Below are 25,429 nucleotides of genomic sequence, written 5' to 3' on the forward strand. Positions count from 1 at the left end.
CCTCCTCACTATGGGCTCACTGCACCCATGCAGTTAGTTGAAGGCTGAATTTAGCAGTGGTTGCGTCTGTGTGGTCCCACTCTTCAATGGGTTCTTGTACTTGGCTACTTTCAGCAGTCCTATTGAAATAAATAGAGCAGTGCCACACATTTTTGTCCAGTGTTTCATTCAATCTCTATGTCACTGAGTGGATACAGTAAGCCTACAGTAAGGAGAAGAGAGGGACATGGAAGCCCCATTCTCTGGATCAGTGGGGTCCTCAGCAGTGAGAACACCACCAATTGCTCTTTTATCAGCTGTCCTATGAATGTTAGTGTTTTTTACCCATTTAACCATTCACGACCCCTGGTGACCCTAAATGTGAGCTCCCACCATGTTTTTCGGTTTTGCACTGCTTTTTTCAGTTGAATGGGCATTTTTATTCTCCACACTTATGGCACATAATTAGCAAAAAAAGACAAATTGTCAAATCTGATAAAGTGTGGAGCCACAATTTCGATTCGGTGCCGTTTTTGTTCAAGTTTCTTTAAGCTAAAACCGTGAGTGCTAAAATCTGCTGCACCTGTATCAGTCTTTGGGTATTTCACATCCAATACTAGTTTTTTTGCAGTTTTTGATGCAGATTGTTTGAGACAAAGCCTGATGTGGGTCCAAAGGAGTAGAAATGATAAAGGAAAGAATTCTACTTACCCTTCTTGCTGTATCCATTACTGGATTTGGCTACTAAAAGTACATCAAAAACTATAGGTGTGTTTTTTTCAAAAAATCTCATGCGTGAAATGACTCTTTCTTTTATAATTCCTTTACGGTTCCTGAATTTTGCTCTTAAAAACTCCCTCAAAAACTATATGTTACTGTAGCCCAATTCTGTACTTTACATCCAGGCCTGTGTTTGACTCCAAAAACTGCATGCTGAATGCAGCTTAACCAATTTCTATCATACCGTACCCATAGAGGTTAGGCTGTACTTCAAAGGCTTTCCTGTAAATGACAGGCCCTACATTCCTGTAAATATAGTGTCTAATTATGTATTCAAATGGTGAACATCAACAATTTCCTTACTTAGAACTTTGCACTTGACCATCCATAGTAAAAAACCAGAACAAATGGATTAGAGATATATCCTTTAATCAGTACATCTTCCCTTTGAGGATGTTGGTTGGAGCATATCAAAAATGGATTTCAAAAAGTCTCCGACCATTTGGAAATACACAAAAGAATAACATTTGAGTATCATCCATAATCCTCTGATAGCTAGAAGGAGAGTGCTATCAGAAACTCAAGTGTGAAATGCAATTTTTCTTACATTACCAGTTTATAAAACTAGCATTATCTCTTGCTTGGTCTTATAATTGATGAAAGCATGAATAGACAAAACTTCAGCAATAGAACTCTACTGAGAAAATTTAACGCATGGAAACTTGAAAGAGAGAATATTATAAAATCACTGTAACATTCCGAACATTTGAAAAGGTTTATATTGGGTTTAAATTCCCTTTCCTTACAAATGCACCCTGCAACGCTGCAATATATTAAGAAACTACTTTCCTCAGATAACTAGTTTAGGATCTTATATGGTTTCATTAGAAAAACTTGGAGAGATACAGACATTGTAATAAATAGAATTTTATGAAAAGCGCTTCAGAACAAAAAGTGATAAAAAAATAAGTGAAAAAAAAAGAAGAAATACAGAGCTTCCTCACAATATTAGTTTAAAGAGAAAGAAATATAATAGTCAGGCTTTACAATAAATCAGTTTTTATAATGGTTCTATTTACTAACAACAGGCTTTGTATAAATGTATGTTACACTTTTTCTCAAGGATCGTATTGGTAAATCCACCTTGCAGTGGGCACAAAGTAGTAATATGTATACTATTATTGTGCCTGGAAAGTAGAACTGTGCAGTTACTATAGGACAGGAACCAACTGAAAGGACACTTTATTAGAGGTTCCTATTTAACCGTGGCTTCACACGAGCGTGTTTTTGTGCGTACATATGTGCGCACCCCTGTACTTGCAAAAACACGCATGTATGCAGGTGCGTGCATTGCCTTCAATGGAGCCGTGGCTGCTGCTGGCGCTCCATTGAATGTGATGGTCTGCCAGCATCCTTGAAGTGATTTTCAGGGAAGAGCTGTAAGTATAAGCCCTTCCCTGAAAATAATCCCTTTTAGTGTAAAAAAGTAAATAAATATATAAATGCTTCCCTGAAAAACAATTAAGGGGTGCCGACAACTGGATTCTCTACAGTAGCTGTCATCTTATGACAGCTGCGGTAGGAAATTCTTTATTCCCCAAGGGGATGAAGAAAATATCTGCAGCATGTGGCAGATGTGTTCTTCACCCCCCTGGGGGACACGGCAGTGGCGGACAGGTAAATATATATATAATTTTTTTTTCCCCTTACACTTAAAGGGATTATTTTTGGGCAAGAACTTTTACTTAAAGCGCTTCCCTGAAAATCACTTCAGGGGTACCGGCAGTCCATTGAAGGCGATCTGTTCATTCGCTATGGTGCACGCATGCCCTATTTTTACAGGTGTACACCTGTAAAACACGGAAATGTGAACACACCATAGGGAATGCATTGGTTTTAATAGACACATGTTTTTGTGCGCACGTATGCACATGCTCATGTGAAGGCACCCTAAAAGAGTGAACCGCAGTAGTTCATAGAAAATATTGTGCAGAAATAATGGACCCAGGGTGTACAAATAAAACATTCCCCAGACCATTACTCCAACTTTACCACCTGGAATTGTTGAAACGGAAGAGAAAGGGTTCATGAGTTCATGCTTCTTGTGCCAAATGTTGACTCTTTCATCAGCATGGTGCAACAGATATATGGAGTCATCTGACCTGGCGATGTTTTTTTATTGCTCAGTGATTAAATTTTGTGCCCTTTTGTGCACTGGAGTCTTCTTACCCTTCTGCTTTTCTTAGGGTACATGCACAAGGACTATATTTCTGTTCCATTTCGGACCAAAAAATCAGTCCAAAAATTGGACACAAGTAGCCCCCATTCATTTGAATGGGTGAATGTACCATTTTAGTTTTGTATTTGGACTGACTGTTTAAGTAAAAAAAGTATCACAGAATGTCCTATTTTTGTCCAACTTTTCGGACGAGAATAGCACATCTGAATGTTCTGCATTTGGCACATTGGTCAGCACACAGACTGGATATCCGGGTGCTGTTTGTGTTGTTCAATAGAATCTAAGGCACAACTTTTTTCTGTCCATGTTCATGTACCCTCAGAGTTTACACATGAAAATAACGCATTCATTTCAATGGGATAGTTAACATTTGTGATCTTTCTCTTGGACCAATAGTCTGAGATACAAAAATTACAGCAGGTCCTATTTTTGGGTGATTCTTGTTCAAGAATTGCCCCTTATTTCTATGGTGGCAAAAAAAAACCACACATTGCAGTTGTATGCCACGTGATCTGCATGCAAGCATGATATGTTTTTTACCATCTACAGGGGGACTTCACATATGTGCAACTGCATGTATTGAGCACACATTTACACACTTCCCATAGACGTCTATGGGGACCCTTGGTGTGCAAATATACACAAAAATAGAGCAGGTTCTATTTTTTACGCATGCAAAAAATGCACTCAGAAAACAGAAATTGTGTATTAACCCGTTTATATCAATGGGTTCTATTCTCTGCGTAATGTGTGTGCTGATTTACTATGTGCAAATACGCCCATGCGAAGCCAGTTTTCTTGACTGTGCGGCAACAATTCTTGATATCCTCCTCTAACCTATTTCATTGCTAGGTTGTTTCCGTCCACAGGATCCCCTTTCCTTGTGTTACGATCGTGTGGACAGACAAAGCACAGAGCCCACACGATCGTGACCAAAGGGGACACACACGGGTTTCATGCAACTGGGCCTGGCTATAGGGAGGTAGACCTTGCCCTACCTAAGCAGGGGCATTGCCCCACTAAGGGCAGCCTAGCGGTCTTCGGATCTGGGCCCTAGCTAATCCTAGGAGCCACGCACCAGAACAGGATGCTTTCACATGCCACATGACAGACCCAGAATACACTGCATACAACATGCAACCACTAGTAACAGATAGGAAGCTGAATATAAATACCAGGCATTAGTTGACATGTTGTACAATATGTGGAAGCTAGCAGGCCACTTCACGGCTCCTGGTTATACTGCTAGTCCCTACACTAACCAGGAGTCCAGCAGAGCCGGACAGAGTTGACACATCACGCCGCCACAGGACATTACACAGATTGCAGGTCATACAGCAAGCTAACACCAAACTGACAGAATTTAAACGTACAAACGGACATAAACCAGATCAAACTGCAAACCTCACCAGACAAGCATTCATGACTGCTCACCTTAGGGGCCATACAGAGACTGACCAGGAGCTGGGTTTATGTGTGAGCACAGATCCAGGGGATTGGCTAGCAGGAAGTACCACGCCCAGCCAGCTCAATCCTTAACCCTGAGAGTGCTGTGCTGCTGGAATCAATATAGTACCACATGTCTCAGCAGCACACGTAACACGTTGGTTGTTTTTCCTTTTTTCATGCCATTCTCAGTATAATCCCCACACGAGATTACATGAGAAAACTCCACAAAGTTGTCCGGCAAATCCTGGCCCTGGCTAGTCTGCCACCGCCTCGACGGAAGTTACTCAGATCATTAGATTTTCCTGTCTAAGGTGGACTCACACTGAAATTGATCCGTGGAAGACTTGTCACTTGTCACTTTTATATTTCATTCCGGGGTCATGGGTCTAATTTCCGTACAGGGATATTCTGGTATCTCTGGTGAAGGGGCCAAACAGTTTAGATTGGTGGTTTCAGACATTTACATAGATATGTGATAGTTCAGTGAATAGTGTACATGGCTGATAGGTTCTGCTCAATTGTCACCGACAAAATAGGTGATAGCCGGAATATAAAGTATTTTTATATATTCACATTTTTCGTTTTATTCATCCTGAGTAATTCTTCCTAATATAGAAAATATCTGCACTTATATCAAATTTCTTCTGAATCACTGAGGCTGTAAATGTCATATAAAATGTTATATAACTGTTTGCATGACCGCACCCCATGTCATCAGATATTGAGTCATCACCGATTCCCTGCATTAAATAAATCCTATTATTGAGGCCTTTAGTTTGTAGTTATATGAGTGATAGTAGAAATTCAGGACCCTGGAAGTTCTTTGCCTTTAATCTACATACCTAATATCTTGAAATGGATTTCTTTAGATTCTTTAGTATAATACTAGAATAGTTTCTGCATTTTTGCACTTTTTTTATAATTCTTGTATTTTTAAAAGAAAATAGGAATGAAAAGTGTAGTTTTACATTGATATAACTCTTTCGGTAGTTCTATAGACCCGCTGAATACAACTAATTAGATATGCATGAATATTCTTGTGCAAGCCTTAAGAGATGTGATAACCAGTGTTTTCATGTATTGAGACATACCAGCACCAGTTTTCCTCCAGTTAGGGCTCATTCAGACCAACATGTTTATGTGCGTACATAGGTGCGCCCCAAACTGTGCATCTATTTGAACCCTGTGTTTTCTTATGATATGTTCACATGTCCGTGTTTTACAGGCATGCAAACACGTGCACCTGCAAAACATAGGACATGCGTGGACCGCATCGGTCCGTGCTGTGCATCAATATCCCCAGCAGGGAGTTCCATTGTCACTGAACACCGTGACATCACTGTCACAGTGTTCAGTGATGATGGCACTCCCCAAGGGGAGTAAAAAATTCCCTGCCATAGCTGTGACACCTGTGGCAGAGGATCACAATTAGTGATGAGCGAGCACGCTCGGGTATGGCAGTTATTCGAGTGAGCATCGCTCTTCTCGAATAACTGCATTCTTGTCCGAGCAGGCTCGGGGGGCGGCAGGAGTGAGTGGGGGGGGGGGGAGAGACAGAGAGAGAGATCTCTCTCACTCTCCCCTTCCGGTACCCTTCGCCACCCCACGCTCACCCCCGCCGCCCCCCCCCCCCCAAGTAAATGCCTTATCCGAGCATGCTCGCTCATCTCTAATCACAATGTTTTCCTATTGCTTTCACTGGGGCCGCCATTGCTGCTGTTGGCCCCATTGAAAGCAATGGGCTGCTGGCAACCCCTGCCGTGATTTTCGGGGACGGGCTTTAAATACAAGCTCTTCCCTGAAAACCACCCCTGGCATGTGTAAAAAAATATATATATTCACCTCTCCTGCCATGGGGCTCAGGCGCGTCCAGCCGCTTGTGCCCCTGCACTGCTCGGAATCTCTGAAGCATTGAATTCTATAAATGGCAAAGCAATTTCCTGTGATTGGCTGAGCGCTGTGAGCAATCACAGGCAGCACTCAGCTGTCATTCAATGAACGGCTGAGCACTGCATGTGTTTGGCTGACCACTCAGCCAATCAGACGCAGCCCTTTCAGCAGATGGGGATTTTAAATCCTTGTCTGCTGAAAGAGCTTAGAGACCATGCAGGGAGACAAGCGGCTAGACGTGCTTGAGCCCCGACAGCGGCCCTGAAGGTTCTTCCCCAGAAAATCACTGCAGCAGCAGCGGCCCCGTTGAAAGCAATAGTGCATGAAGCTTCATTGACGTGTGTTTTTGCATATGCGTGGACACGAGGTTTTCTGTGCACTTATGTACGCACACAAAACACGCTCGTTTGAATGAGCCCTTAGGCCTATTTTTTGCCGCGATTTGCGGATAACATGATGGATGTGCATACGCAAATTGCGTGACCGGGCCAACGATTCGCCGAAAAATCTGCAGCTAGCAGCGTTTTCGGCGAAACGGGCCAGACACGAGGAATCGCAGATCGCGCCTATCTGCGATCTGCGATTCCTTGTGTTATATATATGCGTCCAATGGGGCCGGCGGCAGCAGCATCGACCCCATTGAGAACATATACTACAAAGATCATTCTCCTCTGCTACAGCTGTAACAGCTGTGGCAGAGAAGAATGATGTTCGCCCATTGAATGGGCTGCCGGCGAGCGCGGGATGAATTTTCGGAAAGGACTTAAAAATATAAGCCCTTCCCTGAAATCATCCTAAAATGTGTAAAAATAAAAAAATATATATATACTCACCTTGTCTCTGCAGCCAGAGTTCAGCCGCGGCCGGCCGGCAGTTCTCCTGAACTGCTCTGTGTAGTATTCAGCAGGCGGGGATTTAAAATCCCTACCTGCTGAATCGGCTGCCTCTGATTGGTCACAGCCCTCACCAATCAGAGGCAGCTCTCAGCTGTCATTCAATAGCTTTAAATATAAGCCCTTCCCTGAAAATCACAAATGGTTTGTGTTAAAAATACATTGTAGAGAAAATTATGTATCTCTAGATGCTGTTAACTGCAGCTCAGTCAAGATGGCTAACCCCATAGACATATACAGGTAATTCAGCGCCGTAGCTGGGAGCGAGGAGGCGTGGCACATGCTCCAGGTACACTCAAGACTGAGGCTAATTGTGTAGCACCAATGACATTCACTATGAATGACATTGGCTACACTATGCAATTAGCATAGCTTAGCTAAAAGGTGCTCCACAGTCTGCACTACTGATGCGGCACGCCAAACCTTCGTGTTGGTGCTGGTATATCTGTACCTCTTTAATGGCCCTCTTCCATTAAATTAGAGTGAAGAATGACTAGAAAAAGTGTATTTTGTTCGAGTACTCAGCATTTCCTGCATTACATGGCCAGCCCATTAATTTGAATGATAACTGTGTAAGGCTTAATTTCACTTGTCAAGGTGCTGCATGGTAAACTGAATACCTACTGTTCTAGTGATCACTGAGGGTTCCCAGCAATAGGATGCCTTGTGATCAACATATTTTCAGAGAACAGTGCTAATCGATAGGAAATGTCCAAAACCAACAACTACTTAACCAGTAAGTCTTCCATGCAAAGAAACTCACCGATAAATTCTTTAGAATGGTAATTGAAAAAGGTTTACCCAGATGTGGAACCTGATAGAAGCCCTAAATACACAACCCTATCCATAATATTGAGCTTGTAAACCATGGCTTATAGAATTACAGTAACAGAAGCAAATGCTTCAGCACTGAGACACGTTTACTGTCTGAATAAACAACTATTTACACTAGTCACATAAAATTGCAAGGTTCTTAGCACTAATTTTGATCAAAGCGCGTGTCCCCATCCAACACTTCGAGGCAAACCCTATTCAATGGGTACCTACTAGAGATGAGCGAGCACCAAAATGCTCGGGTGCTCGTTACTCGAGTCGAACTTTCAGTGATGCTCGATAGTTCGTTTCGAGTAACGAACCCCATTGAAGTCAATGGGCAACTCGAGCATTTTTGTATATGACTGGTGCTCCGCGAAGGTTTTCATTTGTGAAAATCTTAGCAAATCACCAAAGTCATGTAAAAAACACAGAAATAGATAGGGCAGGCGAGGAGCAACATGCAGGGCTGTATTCCGGGCTCCGAGGTCTCAATATTAAGCCACAATAGTGGCAACAGTGAGACACCCCCCCCCCCCACCCGCACTGTCAGCATAAAGATCGTTCTCCTCTGCCACAGCTGTAATAGCTATGGCAGAGAAGAACGATATTAGCCCATTGAATTCAATGGAGCCGGCAATACAGCTGGCTCCATTGAAAGCAATGGGCTGCCGGCGAGCGCGGGATGAATTTTCGGGAAGGGCTTAAAAATATAAGCCCTTCCCTGAAAATCATCCAAAACTGTGTAAAAATTTAAAAAAAATATATACTCACCTTGTCCCGGCAGACGGAGTTCAGCCGCGGCCGGCCGGCAGTTCTCCTGAACTGCTGTGAATAGTATTCAGCAGACGGGGATTTAAAATCCCCGCCTGCTGAATGAGCTGCCTCTGATTGGTCACAGCCTCACCAATCAGAGGCATGAATGGGTGAGTGAGTGCTGCCTCTGATTGGCTCAGCGCAGGGACCAATCAGGGGCAGCTCTCGCTCATCTCTAGTACTTACCTAAAAAAGACATCTCTTTTTGGGCCAAAGGCATCCAATAAAGTTAGAGTAAGCTGGATACCTGGCTATTTATTTTCATTAAGCCACCTGGGACAGATGGGTGAGTGGAATGCAAATTTTATAAAGCCATTCCTGGTTGAGTGAGAGGCCTAAAATGTGGGTCAATAGGTGGGAGGAGATTAATATGGCCATGCAATTCTTCTCTGTGAAACTTAATATGCAAGTAGGAGATGGGACTATGGCTCTATAGTGCCACCTATAGTGCATCTTAATGTCACACCTTCCAGCAGACCTTATTAGAATGACTGGACATATAAGCCAAAATCTTCTCAAAATGTGCAGACAGCTGTTTGAAGGTTTGATTACTAGGTCCTGTCTAATAAGGTTCTCCTGGACATGACCGATGAGCCCACATAATGCTCAGTATACATAGTGCTTAAAGGAGTGGTCCCGAACCACTGGCTATGGAGCCACATGAGGATTGTGATCCCTTGCTTTGTAGCCTGCCGTGAGAATCTGGACTTCTGACCATATGCACAGGCAACCAATATTTTTGCTGACATATCCTAACCAATTTGCAGTTTGAACATTTTTTGCTTCTTCACATTTAGGCTACAGTAGGGCTACACAGTGGCATTGGGAGCCATACACATAATAGGAGCAAAGATTGCACGATGGGCCAGTTACATTACATCTTAACCCAAGTTAATGTGGACGTGTTACAGCTAGCATGTTGTCATGACCCAAAAATTGCAATAACTCTTCACAAATTCTCATAGGAAACATTTATTTGACATATAGATTTTTTTTTATTTGCAAGAGCCTCAACTCTATGATCATTTGAGTAGAATTTTCCAAAATAGCTCATATACAGGAAATAATTATTTTGCATATATATTCTTTGTAAAAGGGGAGGGCGACAAACCAAATTTTAATTCCACATAAAACCAGGTGCAGCTCTACAAAAAGGCTTTTTCATGCAAGGTGTTTATAATAAGAGGGTTGACCGGTGTTGATCAAAGGCCAGTCAACAGAGAAGATGCCAAGGAAGCAGTCACCAACCCAGATGCTGTTAGGAAATGCATTCTAGAATTTGGCATCACTGTTGGGTTGCTAACTGCCAAACACACCTCATGTGTGGCTATATCAGCTGGCCAGAATGAAGGAGCAGATCCTGTACAGAAGAAGAAGACAGAGACAGCACCTTAATGTGCCAATAACATAAAGGGAAGTGTCACATTTAAACAACAATTTCATTGGAACCATTTCTGCCTTTAGATTGGTAACATTTAGACTTCCAAAGCAGGTTTTCCATTGTCTTGTATTTGTCTCTCGGAGGACCTTAAATGAATGGTAAAACGTCATCTTCAGAAAAATCTAATTTTCTGCAGCTGTGATATCCGAAAACCTGTTGTACCGCGTTCCTACATAAAGCCTTTAATAAAAAGTTTGCAAATATGACAGATATTGCTCAAAAAATCTGAAGAAGGTTTATTCTTCTCGATCTCAGCTGACACAAATAGTACAGCAAGCATATGTTAATGGGAAGAACAATCAGACGCGCTAGAGGGAGGGGAGATGGTTTCGTTTTGCACATTGATCTTTAACAGAAAATATTGGCAGGCGTAATCCGCATACACAGCACCTCGCAATAATTATTTACTTCATTAGCATTAGTTGGAATTTGCACTAAGCAAGGAGTGTAAAGTAGATGTCTGAAGATTTGATTCTCTCTGTCGTAATGCATTATGTGCAGTTTAGGGCTCGGTCAGGCGAGCGATTTTTTTAGCGCATGAATAGCCACGCTTAAAAAGCGGCTCTATTAGAACCAATGCTTTCCAATAAAAGCGATCACATGTATGTTTTTTAGAAGCACTAAAAAATTGCACCTGCAAAAGATAGGACTTGCGAGTGCAAATAAACCTGTTCAGACGATTTTTCTACACGCGATGTGCTATTTTTTTTTTTAGCACGGCTATTCATGCGCTCAAAAAATCTCTCGTCTGACCGAGGCTCTAATGTATGTTTTTACTCTTCACTTTTCTTGGCAGTTTATAAATTGATTGACTTGTTCAGTTCTGCTTTAGGCCTCGGTCAGACGGGCGTTTTTTGCCGCGATTTGCGGATCGCATGTCGGATACGCATCCGCAAATCGCGTGACCGGGGCCCAAAAATCGCCCGAAAATCTGCTGCTAGCCGCGTTTCATTAGAAACGGGCCGGAGCTGTCCAGCGCATTGCATTCAATGGAGCCGGCAATACAGCCGGCTCCATTGAAAGCAATGCGCTGCGGGCGAGTTTGGGATGAATTGTCCTATGTCCTATGATGTATAAGCCCTTTCCTGCAATTCATCCAGAAATGTGTAAAAAAAAAATATATATATATATATATACTCACCTTGTCCCGGCAGCCGGAGTTCAGCGTGGCCGGCCTGCAGTGGGTGTGAATTCATGAATGGGTGTGAGTGAGACCTGCCTCTGATTGGCTCAGCGCTGAGCCAATCAGGGGCAGGTCTGACTCACACCCCCTTCACACCCACTGCAGGCCGGCCGCGCTGAACTCCGTCTGCTGGGACAAGGTAAGTATATATATTTTTTTTATTTTAACACATTTCTGGATGAATTGCAGGGAAGGGTTTATATATTTAACCCCTTCCCGACAATTCACCCCGCGCACGCCGGCAGCCCATTGCTTTCAATGGAGCGGCTGTATTGTCGCTCCATTGAATTCAATGGGCAAACATCGTTCTTCTCTGCCACAGCTGTTACAGCTGTGGCAGAGGAGAATGATTTGTCTTCTATATGTTCTCAATGGGGTCGGCGCTGCTGCCGACGGCCCCATTGAGCGCATATAGAGAAGAGAACAGGAATCACAGATCGCAGATAGGTGCGATCTGCGATTTCTGTTCTATAATTTATCGGACGAGCGCATAAAAAGCACTCATGTGTCCGATACCATTGCAAAGCAATGGTTTTAAAAAATCGCCAGACGCATGCGCATGCGCAAATCGCGCGAAAAAACGCCCGTCTGACTAAGGCCTGAGGGCTTAGTCAGACGGGCGTTTTTTGCCGCGATTTGCGCATGCGCATGCGTCCGGCGATTTTTTAAAACCATTGCTTCGCAATGGTATCGGACACATGAGCGCTTTTTATGCGCTCGTCCGAAAAATTATAGAACAAAAAATCGCAGATCGCACCTATCTGCGATCTGCGATTCCTGTTCGCTTCTGTATATGCGCTCAATGGGGCCGGCGGCAGCAGCGCCGACCCCATTGAGAACATATAGAAGACAAATCATTCTTCTCTGCCACAGCTGTAACAGCTGTGGCAGAGAAGAACGATGTTTGCCCATTGAATTCAATGGAGCGGCAATACAGCCGCTCCATTGAAAGCAATGGGCTGCCGGCGTGCGGGGGTTAATTGTCGGGAAGGGGTTAAATATATAAACCCTTCCCTGCAATTCATGCTAAAATGTGTTAAAATAAAAAAAAATTGTATACTCACCTTTCCGCTGCAGCCGGAGTCCAGCCGCGGCCGCTGTCAGTTCTCCTGAACTGCTTCTCGGCACTATTCAGCCGGCGGGGCTTTAAAATCCCCGCCTGCTGAATGATCTGCTCTGATTGGTCACAGCCTGACCAATCAGAGGCCGGTTTCACTCACACACCCATTCATGAATTCATGAATGGGTGAGTGACTGCTGCCTCTCAGCGCTGAGCCAATCAGGGGCAGGTCTGACTCACATCCATTCATGAATTCATGAATGGGTGTGAGTGAGGCATGCCTCTGATTGGCTCAGCGCTGAGCCAATCAGGGGGCAGGTCTGACTCACACCCCCTTCACACCCACTGCAGGACGGCTGCCCGGAGCTGCAGGCAGAAGGTGAGAATGCAATTTTTTTTTATTTTAACACATTTTAGGATGGATTGCAGGTAAGGGCTTATATATTTAAGCCCTTACCGACAATTCATCCCGGGCTCGCCCGCAGCGCATTGCTTTCAATGGAGACGGCTGTATTGCCGTCTCCATTGAATGCAATGCGCTGGACAGCTCCGGCCCGTTTCTAATGAAACGCGGCTAGGAGCAGATTTTCGGGCGATTTGCGGGCGACTTGCGCGCACCGGTCACGCGATTTGCGGATGCGCATCCGTCATGCGATCCGCAAATCGCGGCAAAAAACGCCCGTCTGACTAAGGCCTTATTGTGCATTGTGATATTACAGCATAGTGTGCCAATTGACAAACCCCGCTATGCTTCAATCATTTGTCATTGGCTGTTCAATATTACTATTTTTATGCACACTGAGCCTATTACCTTCACGTTTCTATATATTACTGCACGGTACATTTTCAAGATCAATACTCAGTATCAGTGCACAGAAACATTTTTGCTTACACTGAAAGATTGTTCAGACCAAAATAGGGAAAAGGGGATTTTTTTAATTTTAATTTTTTTAAATTAATTTTCTTTCTTTTAATTTTAACTAATTGATATATTTTTTGTCCCAATGGAAGACTTGAACTTGTGACCTCGTGATCATGTATAGCATTGCAGTATATTGTACTGTACTTTTAATATAAGCCTATTGAAGGGGGTTTCAATGATATAAAAATAGACCGAAGTAATAAAAGTAGCAGTCCTTCCCTTCCTCACCCATGGCGATCCAGTGCTGTAGCCCAATGGTCCTCCCAATGTTTGTTTTGGAATGGCTACCATCTGGCCTCTGTAGTCAACCAGTGGCCACATCCAACAGTTGCCATTTTTTGGGCATCATGGCACCCAGCAACTGAGCAGTGATGCTAGGAGAATGGCACATGACCACTGTGGTCTCTAATTAGCTGAAACAATTTAAAATATACATTGTGGGGCTGCAATGCTGGATCATCAGGAGTGACGACGAGTAATTACCACTACTTTTACTGTTTTTATGGATTTAGATCTATTTTTTTAATTGCGTAACACCCAGACAACTCATTTAAGTCCTGCCATGGCTTAATAGACTTAAATACATGGCAGTCTTGGGAACCCTCAATAGGCCTTACGCTTCTATGGCTGGAGAGGCCCTCCATTATGGCTAATGGCTTAGATGCTGCGATCAACATTGACCGTGGCATCTAAGAAGTTAAATGGCTGCAATGACAACTAGCTATGAATACAACTATAGAATGTGGATTACAGGTGTTAAATACAGACAGCAGCCTCCTGGTATGAAGTGGGCTCATTTCCCAAAGCCAGTTAGATCCTCACAATTGTGATATAAATTTATGTCACAAGGGGGAAAGTGGTTAATAATATTGGGTCAATCTATTCTTTTTGATAAGTTAAAAAGAACAGTTTTTATACATCAGCCCAAATGTTGAATACTGGAAAAACTGGTAAAATGGTATATAAGGATTCCTGAGGGCACTGAATGAATGACAGCTATGTTTGTATGCACATTCATACAAAATGGAAAGAGGCTGCCAATCATTGAGTGAGACTGCCCACTGGACCTCTAAGTCCTGAATGAGAAATTAATTAAATTAACAATGTGCAAATTCGGCTATGTCTTTGTCCATAAAACTAGACATCAATCTCAGCCACTCCTACTTTGCCCAAAAATGTGAAGCTCAGTATGACATGTTATCTTAAACTAATGGGTTACAGGGCAACCAAGTAAGACTTCAAGTAATTTCTGTCACTTTGCTATCAGAATGCTCCTATACTATTATGGTAATGTAAGCTATGCAATTCCCTATTAAATTATTTAAGGTGTCTCCAGACTAGAATATAACTTTAACAGTGCTAAATAGTGATGAAAAGGTCTACTTTTATTCATTTTTAATGACAATGGAAATGTATTAATTAATTTTCTGCCAATCCATGAAGATGTGTAAAATCTTCTTCAATCCTCTTGAGAAATCATTGAACCTCAAAGACAAAACTTGAGTCTTGTATTAATCTGATAATAGAATAGATTCCATCAAATGTTAAGGTGAAATGATTTTCGATGTCATGTTAAAGTTTCCTTATCTCAAGATTTCTCCACATACACTGCACTGCGGGTTTTTTTGTCTTCATGTTTCTAAGTACTGATATCGAGGTAGTTAATCAACTCAATCAGTTCTAGTTCTCAGTAATAAGACTTGGTAATTTCTAGAGATGAGCGAGCGTACACAGTTCGGGTGTTTTTGCACTCGAGCACCACTTTTTCCGAGTAACTGACTACTCGGACGAAAAGATTCGGGGCGTGCCGGGGGGCTGGGGGTGGCGTGGTGGAGCGGGGGGTAGCAGTGGGGAACAGGGGGGAGCTCTCTCTCTCCCCATCCCACTCCCCTCTGCAACCCCCCGCTCACCCCCGGCGCCCCCCAAATCTTTTCGTCCGAGTAGTCAGTTACTCGGAAAAAGCGGTACTCGAGTGCAAAAACACCCGAACCGAGTACGCTCGCTCATCTCTAGTAATTTCCATGTTTAAAGCATAAGCCAAGGTGATAAGGAAAATATTATTTCTAAAGAAGTGACCATGTACATATAGGATCGGAAAGAACAACTGGTATCTAAAGTCAACTAAATTATATGACATTACTTTCTAGCTCCAAATCACAAAATTAAGGAAGGAGGTAACGTAATATGCATTATGATAGTTAGAAGAAAGTGATGCTGCGTGCTTAGAACTCACTTGCCCTATTTACTACCCTAGATGTGGCTTGGCATAATTTATAAAGGTTGTTCGAGATAAATCATAGGCCTCTCGTGTGAAAAACGTAATAAAGGTCTCATACTTACCTCTACCATCTCTACGCGTGCCCCCAACCGACAGCTCCTGGTCTCCTCCATGGCACATTGATTTGATGTCCCATAAATCTGCTGCTGCAGCCAATGAGGGGGCTCAGCAGTCATAGCTGAGCTCTATCATTAGCTGCAGCAGCCTGTTTTTGGGACATTAAAAGCTGACTGCAGCCTGTAAACATTTTACCAGAGAGGAGACCTGTGGCAGTCAACAATAGACACATGAAGATCGGGAGCTTTTTCTCAGCTAGCCCCTTTAATATAGAGGTGTAGACTGTGAGGGAACTGGGGTCTGGGTATTGGTAGTCCCTGAAAGCTGCCCACAACCCACTTGTCCCTACCTCCTTGACCCCCGGGGCTAGGCCCCAGGGCGACAACTGGGCAACGGTCCCTATACTCACTAGGGAAATGGGGCAAGGGGTGAGACTTGCAACCAGACACAGAGACAAACAAACACAGAGGCAAGTCAGGAAATCCGAGTCAGCAACACGTGAGTACGCAGTACCAGGGATCAGGCAAAAGCGAAGTCAGGGTCAGAAGCAATACGTCAAAATAAGGGAATAAGGCAAGAACAAGGACGCGAGTGTAGCAGGAGAGCAAACTAACACTGACAACTGCTGGAAGCAACAGAGGCGTTTAAATGCTGTCAGGACTCCTGCCCAACAGCTGATTGGGGCGGGGAGCCTGACAGCAGCAAGTCAATCACCGAGGCACAGGAGAACCCACCCCCAGCCTAGCTGGAGAGACTGAGACTGAGGACGCGTGCCTGGTTATCATGGTGACGGGGACGCAGGATTACGGCGCCCAGGATTACGGCGGCCATTGATTACAATGCAAAGTACCATTCTTTCTAGCTGCCAATAACAGCTGACGCGACAATTTGATTTCACTATCCTTTACTGCTTGGATCGAATCATCTTGCAAATTATTTGATCTTTTGTTAAAAAATTAGCAGTGAAGTTGCAAATTCTTGTATACGAGGATATGAATTATATAGAATAAACCGGTATTTCAGCACATTCTGGTCAATTTTATTATTAAATTGATGTCTTGTAATAGCTCTTTTTTTCCAAATGTATGTAAATGCTTAAGCCTTTGATCACACCTCTCCCTAGCTGAGACAATATTATAAACCCTTTCAAATTTGGACCTAGGAATTGCTTTTCTTAAAGGAAAAGGTTGGGAACTAGAAAAATGTAAAGCACTATATCCTTGTCTTTTTTTAAATCATTAGACAAATGTCCCTCATCATGCTTCATGATCATAGTATCTGAAAAAACTGATCTTATCCTGACTACCCAATAAAGTCAAATTTAATTCACTCCAGACCAAATTTATATCTCCCAAAAAGCAATCAAGGGTCTCCAATGGACCCTCCCATGTGCAGAACACATCATCTATAAATCTATGCCGATGTTTTGCATGCTGTAAAAATAATGGGTGTTTAGAAACATACTATTGCTTAAATGTAGCCATATATGAATATGCATATAGAGGGTGTGGAAGGCGGGGGGTAGCGTTTGACCCCATTGCTGTACCTCTCTGCTCAAGTTAAAAATCAGAATTTTCTATAAAATAATTACCAAAGAGAACAGTCTTCAATATATACATTGAAGTATTAAGTTACTGGAGAAAATAAGAACTAATTGTCAGCAATTCCTTATTAGCCATATATGAATATGCACATAGAGGATGTAGAGGGGGGGGGCAATGTTTGACCCCATTGCTGTACCTCTCTGCTCAAGTTAAAAATCAGAATTTTCTATAAAATAATTACCAAAGAGAACAGTCTTCAATATATACATTGAAGTATTAAGTTACTGGAGAAAATAAGAACTAATTGTCAGCAATTCCTTATTAGCCATATATGAATATGCACATAGAGGGTGTAGAGGGGGGGGGGGGCAATGTTTGACCCCATTGCTGTACCTCTCTGCTCAAGTTAAAAATCAGAATTTTCTATAAAATAATTACCAAAGAGAACAGTCTTCAATATATACATTGAAGTATTAAGTTACTGGAGAAAATAAGAACTAATTGTCAGCAATTCCTTATTAGCCATATATGAATATGCACATAGAGGGTGTAGTGGGGGGGGGGCAATGTTTGACCCCATTGCTGTACCTTTCTGCTCAAGTTAAAAATCATAATTTTCTATACAATAATTACCAAAAAGAACAGTCTTCAATATATACATTGAAGTATTAACTTACTGGAGAAAATAAGAACTGATTTTCAGCAATTCCTTATTAGCCAACAGACCCATAGAACGTTCAAAAGAGGTATATAAATTTACCATGTCAACTGTCACCAGCCAGCTATCTAGAGAAACAGGATCCTCCTCTTTGATGGTCTGCAAAAATTGAGCAGCATCCAAAAGAAAGACTTGGTTTGTTTTACCAAAGCGGTCAAGACCTCCTTTAGGATGACCGACAATGGAGTGAAAATACAATTCACTGAAGCCGATATTAGTCATCCTGGGGATTAATCAGTGTGTTTTGCACCTATACAAAACAGGTATTTCCAGCGTATCGTTAACCAAATGGTGCCACATTTTAAATCAATCACAGATATTTGATCTAATAAAAAAAATAGTATCACAATTTCATTTCTTATATGTGTCTCTATCATAAAGCTGACATCTGACTTCTGCACCATAAGCTGTTCGGTGCATAATAACTATTGAACTGCCTTTGTCTGCCGGCTTTATTATCAAGTCATCCTCCTCCAACAGAGACCTATGAAATTCCTTTCTATTTTAGACTAGTTTTTATTCACATGCCATAAATCCTTTGTTACATTTTCAAACACCAATTGAACATTTTCAGTTACCGATTGTACAAAAGTTTCTACAGGACGGTAATATTTGGTGGAAATTAAAATAACCTAAAAGGAAGTATATCAAAATATACAATGTTAGGGTTAAATGCCTCATTTACTTCACCCCCATTGGTTACATCTCCAGGTCCTTTAAATTCATGACCTCCTGAAAAATGAACTTCCAATCTAATGTTATGGAAGAATCGCTGTTAATTAAGGGTCATCGGAAATGTAACAAACTTCTTAGAACAACAAAAAGAAAGTTCCTTTTGCAACAGTTCAATCTGATAAAAAGTATAATTCTTAGAAGAGATATTTATAACTAATGAGGATTCTTTATTTGTGACCACATTTGCATTGACATCATGCCAACTAGTGCGTCTATGGCAGCGACCTGTAAGGACTTGCGGTTCGCGGTTCCGTCGTGTCCGCACCGCCGGTCCTGTCACACGTGCGGCTGCTGTGTGGCGCAGGGGGGCCCCGGTCCTTGTCACCTCCCCTGGCCACCGAGCTCCTCCTCGCCGCCGGGTTGCTAGGGACACGGTGGGTGTTGCCCCGCATCGTGTCCTCGGTATTATGGCAACCAGGCATGTGTCTCCTTTCCTGCCTCCTGCAGAGCTAGGGGCGGGTTCCACAGTGCTACTGGGTGCACTCAGCTACTGTCAGACTCCCTGCCCCAATTAGCTGCTGGGGCGGGAGCTCTGACAGCATTTAAACCTGCTTGTGTCTGTAGACCAGTGCGAGTGTTAGTTTGGTCTTCCTGCTACACCAGCGTACTCTGTGTTTTGACTCCTTGTATTGACTCTCTGCTTTTGACCCGACGTTGCCTTTGCCTGACCCTCTTGTACCGCGTACCCTCTCGTTGCTGACCCGGATTGTCTGACTCTCCTTGTTGTTGTTTTGTTCCAGTGTCTGTCCGTTTGTTAGTCCCAGTGTTCCCCTTAGTGAGTGTAGGGACCGTCGCCCAGTTGTCGCCCTGGTGCCTAGCTCAGGGAGGCAAGTAGGTAGGGACAGGGGTTGCGGGTATTTTCAGGGACCTCCAGTTTCCCGGCCCCCGAGTCCTGACACGACCCACCTTTCATCTCTTGTCGATTTTCTATCTTTTCTTCTACGCGAAAAAGAACACCCAACTCACTCCCAGAACTTGAAGAATAGTATGATCCTGTAGATGGTCTCCTCGAATTTGACTTGGCTCTTCCAGTATGATCTTGACAGCGGTAAACCTTTTTATACATATAGAACTGTTTATCCCGCAGAAAATTACTACCCTTCTTATCTTCAATTTCCTTACCCTAATTACCCAAATATGTATCCACTCTTTGTTTCAAACTCATAAACTCCTCCGGTTTCAAATAGTCCTGCAGCTTTTGCTCAATAGATTCCTTTTCATGTTTTATATCTATGATAGCTTTATGTAACTTGTCAATAGTTAGCAACATCATATCCAAAGAGCATTTATTGATTAGACGCTCCAAATCTTTGAAATAATCAGTATCTTCTGAAAACAAAGTAGGGCGTAAATGGACTCACAAGCCCCGGGGAATTCTATTCAGCTTGTGATACTTAGCTAAAGTAGCCGCATGCAATTCATATGTAACAAGTCTTTTAGTTTCCCTTCTAAATCTCTACGCTTGTATTTACCAGTAGACATAGTTAAAAAGACTGTAGGTGCCATAACCTGGGAAGGAGTACCGGCAGTCTCAACCTCACTGAAGGTTAATGTGCAGACATGGCTCAGGTGCATGATTCACAGTCAGATACAGTAATCACTTTGAGTAGTACTCTGGCCTTCCAGTGGTGCAGGTGGAAAAGAAGTTCAATATAGTCAAAGAAAATTCCGGAACACGCTTCTTCCTGCTTCATCAATTGTGTTGCATACTAGCAAAATAAAAAACACCTATCGGCCTGCCCAGCCTTTTTCAACTACCATATGTCATACAGATATATCAATAGCTTGCCTCAATTTTCTGGCTTTGCTAAGTCAAGTTTCTATGGTATGCAGTTACTGATTTTAACTATTTCCTAGATTCTGCTTAAACATTTATTTCCACATTTAATAAATCTTACGATGTGGCAACGTAATTTTTTGTAATTTCTAGCAATCCTTGGATTCAAAGGCCCCAATGCAAAACCTGTAAAGGGGCCCCCAACTATAATGCCTTGTTCATAGTATTGGGCTCTCTATATGGAGAAGAGAAGCCTTACGGGTCCCCTAAGGCTCCTGGGCCAGGGTGCATCACCTGCATCCTCTATAGTTACGCCCCTGCTTGGATTCATACTGCTACTACCTATTTGATCCCACTATATTGTTTTAGCACATTACTGTGAATATTCCCTCTTGATCTCAAGACTATTAGGAGTTCAGCACTCTACCCAGAAACAGTAACTCAACTCGAAAACTTTGGGTTGAGTCGGTGAGCCTCCCGTTCTGTCGAGTTATTTAACCAATTCATAGGGTTTCTATAGTCATATGATGAATATAGAAAACACAAGCAATATAAATAATAACATGTGCTAATTACAAAGACAATAACCAGTAATATCCCCCAAAATATGCAAGGGCAGTTAGAATTCTACACATTAGTGCTCATAAATGAACGGCTCATAAAGTGTTTGTACAGTATAGTCAGCAACATTTTAGGAATGATTACGTTAATAAAGTATGATAAGCTTAGAAAAATTTCAAACTAATTTAAAGAAATTATAACTTTCTACCTCATTTCTGCTAGGTTTATTTTCATTATATATTTTATTCTTTTGTTTTATTTTTTGTTATTTTCCATCCCATTATTTGGTCAATTATTTACATGTTTCTGCACCGGGCCGTGATTAGCGGGAATCCATTGTAAATGCAAAAGTAACTCTGTCTTTCTGTTACCTTTTCACGGCTAAATCGCTGAAGTGATGTTGGTGAAATTTGGCAGGGAGATAGCTGGCATCTTGAGGAAGTACATAGGCTACATTTTATCCAGAAAATGTATAGAATTCTCTAGGAAGTGCGACAAGACAGATTTATTTGGTGATGCGCAGGCTCACCTCCGCTCCTCCGCCAGCGCTGCCTGGTGTGATGAGGTGGAGGGGAAGGGCGTGCACATAATAAGTTATGCCTACACGAAAGGGCAGACATCATTGCCACACATGTGAGATTATTAAGTGTGCTAAAGCAGAGGGGAACAGGGTGCACATAAGCTAGGCCTCCCCAAATGGGCAGACACGTGAGGGCAGATGTCTTGCAGCACGTATGCGATTATTAAGCTAGCAGGGATACCCAGCATTGCCCAGCATTAACCCTTTCCAATCCACTGTCTGACGTCTGAAGACATTATAATTGAAGGCTGTACAGCTTCCGATGTCGGAAGGCGTCCGGCAGGATATTCTTTCTGCATATTACTGGCCGCTCTGTTGTCAGGGGCCTCTCCAGCATGTCCAATCCCGCAGTACTGACTCTAGCTAGTAGATGGCGCCATCGTATAATGGCAGAAAGAGAAAACCCCCTAGGAAACCCTGAATCCAAAATTGGATTGCAAAGGGTTAATACTTGAACGAAAGACACATTAACATGGATTGAGATTTTAAAGAAAATCTGTGTTGCCCATAGCAACCAATCACAGCGCAGCTTTTATTTTACCTCAACAGTATATACAGCAAAACATTGATTAGATGAAAAATAGAAATTCCACGCAGAAGTAAACAGTCCACGTCTGCAGTAATCTTTGCACCTAGAAATATGAAGTCTGTCACTGCATTCACATTAGGGGATGGTTAAAGCCCACCTCCTGCCCCTCTCTGCACAGGTTATAGAACATGGCCAGAATACTCTTTGATAGAAGTTAATGGGTCAAATCCAGTCTATTGTATGAATGGCCCATGAGTTCTGCTGTAATGCATATCTCTAAATGATGTTAACTTCCACTGTCTGGTTTTAATTGGTGAATGATATAGGTGATGCATTGACACTGTCTAAATATAATGCTCCAAAGATCCTTGGGAACATTGTTATCTGTATAAATGATATTTCAGACCACAATACATATATGTAAATACATAAAATTCCCATATATATATTCAAGTGTTCTAGAAAGCTCCCTCTCTCCAATTTACACTCGTGACTCCCTCATCAATACACATTTTTTAGTTGAACATTTGATTGTTTGCATCACATGATTCTCAACATAAAGCAAACTTTTTGCAGAAATCCAGAGAACCAACTGAATGTTTCAAAAGTTCGCTCTTTACTAGCACTGCATTTTAAATCCAGTAAGAGATTTACCACCAACAGGAGCCATTACTTACCCTGGTAGGGAAGTACCATGTCTCAAAAATGAGAAAGACCTTTGGCAACTCCATAAAGTCCTTCAGTCCTTAATAGTTAAATTTGCATCAATAAATCACCCAGTTATGACTAGAGTTGATGAAAACTGTTTAAAGGGAGTCTGGCAGGTCCTTGTTGGTACTAAGGGTGAATTCTCACGAGCGTGTTTATGTGCATACTATTGTGCGCACAAAAACACGTGCCTATTAGATCCATTGGTTCCACGACAGGTGAAATTAATTGGCTGGCCATGTAATGCAGGAAATGCTGAGTACTCCAACAAAAGACACTTTTTCTAGTCATTCTTCACTCAAATTTAATAAAAGAAAGCCATTAAAGAGGTACAGATATAGCAGCATCAACACGAAGGTTTGGCGTGCCGCATCAGTAGTGCAGACCTTTTAGCTACACTATGCTAATTACATAGTGTGGCCAATGTCATTCATAGTGAATGTCATTGGTGCTGCGCGATTAGCCTCAGTATTGAGTGCACCTGGAGCATGTGCCCCGCCTACTGCCTCCCAGCTACACCTCTGAATTACCTGTACATGACTATGGGATTGGCTGTCTTGTCTGAGCTGCAGTTAACAGCATCTAGAGATACATTCTTTACAAAAGAACACAATGGATAGGATCTGACTAGATGACATCTATTGGAGAATGTTCATGGCATGCTCTGTTAACTGTGCAGGAAGGGGAAAGAGGTGAGCTGTGACTATCAACTGAGGGTGGATTCAGACGAGCGTGTTTATGTGCATGCAATTGTGTGCACAAAAATGTGTGTCTATTAGAAACATTGTTTCCCCATAGTGTGTTCACATGTCTGTGCTTTACAGGCGTGCAACATCCCTGCAAAACATAGGACATGTGTGCACCATAGGTCCGTGGTGCATGTCAATATTCCCCAGCGGGGAGTCCCCTTGTCACTGAACACTGTGACAGCACTGCCACAGTGTTAAGTGACAAGGGGACTCTCTGCAGGAAGTAAAGAGTCCCCTGCCAGAGCTGTGACAGCTGTGGCAGAGGATTTCTTCATCTCCACACGGAGTAAAGAATCCCCTTCCACAGCTGTCACATTTAAAATCCCTGCCTGCTGAAAGGGCTGTATCTGATTGGCTGAGCGCTCAGCCAATCACAGACAGCTCTCAGTCATTTATCGAATGACAGTTGGGTGCTGCCTGTGATTGGTCACAGCACTCAGCCAATCACAGGCAGTGCTTGGCCATTCATTGAAGCCACAAAGGTATGCTAAATATGCATTAAAGTCTCCTAGACGGTATTGCTATGTATTTAGGAGAAATAAAGTTAAGAGTATCTGTCACCATATTTTTGCAACCCTACCAATATAGCACAAGGTAGTTCATCTTGCTGATTGCTGCGATATGTCTGATGTGTAGATCTCTTCAGTAGTTTGGGAGAAAATTGCATTTTATTAGCATCAGCCAGACACAGAATTAGTCCTGAAGCCACATCCACCACGCCATCCAGCCAATGATTGGCAGCTCTCTCACTATGCACAAGAATTGGCAGAAAGCAGTCAACCAATGGCTGGAGAGCTGGTGGATGTAGCTATTTTGCAGCTCCTGAATATCCAGGATTACTCTAAGTATGGGAGCAGCACGTGAGAAGACATTTGGACAAATATTCATATGAAATATGGAATTATTTGCCATTCTTTTTTCCCGTAGGTCTCTGATTGTATGTATTTGCTTAAAGAAAACTACATTTATGGTCACTTCGAAATCAGCATCTTCATAGAATAATAGCCAAAACATATTTCAATTAAACTTCATACTAAAAAATAAAAAGCCAACTTTAGGAGGCCGGATTTTCTTTTCCAACCCTATACAAGTAACTGGGACATCTTTTTTTTTTTCACAAGCTGCTTAAATAGTTTACTTGGCAAGGTTTACAAATAAATACATTTCCTACCCTATTTATCAAAGTTTTTGTTGGTTTTTAATAATATTCTAAGCTTTCGTAATGCAGTTTATGGTATTTTATGCAAATGAAAAATAATTAAAAATAATTTGTATGATCTGCTTTGTATAATTATTTAGTGTATAATGTCACTGGGGACAACATAAAAATCGGAACGTACTTCTTGTAGAGTCTAGAAACACATAAAATACGAGTGGAGAAAGTTTTCTACAATGTCGTCTTCTTAAGCCCCAATTGCCAACGGCCCAGATTTCTCTCATTAGAGCTTAGTGTTGCAAAATCCTGATTCCTGATGTCGGGGGATTAATTACTTTTCTTTACTGACTCCATAACAAAGAATAACACAAGTTTGAGCTGCTGCCAGGCAGAGACAACTTCTTCACATCATTTTTAGTAGAGGGAAATATGTTACTGTGTGCAGAATGTTTTTTCTTTCCGACATGCATGGATATGTTCATGTGTTAAAAAAAAACTAAAAAAAAGGAAATAAATTGATGCAAATAAGAAAATTAGCACAGGGGAATTGAATTTTTTTTGTGATTAGAAGATCTACAAAAAGTAGTTTAGATTAAGTACATTTTATCTTCCGGAGAAAGTCTTGGTAAACA

This window comes from Eleutherodactylus coqui, chromosome 4, assembly GCF_035609145.1.
Source record: "Eleutherodactylus coqui strain aEleCoq1 chromosome 4, aEleCoq1.hap1, whole genome shotgun sequence".
In the NCBI taxonomy this organism is placed as follows: domain Eukaryota; kingdom Metazoa; phylum Chordata; class Amphibia; order Anura; family Eleutherodactylidae; genus Eleutherodactylus; species Eleutherodactylus coqui.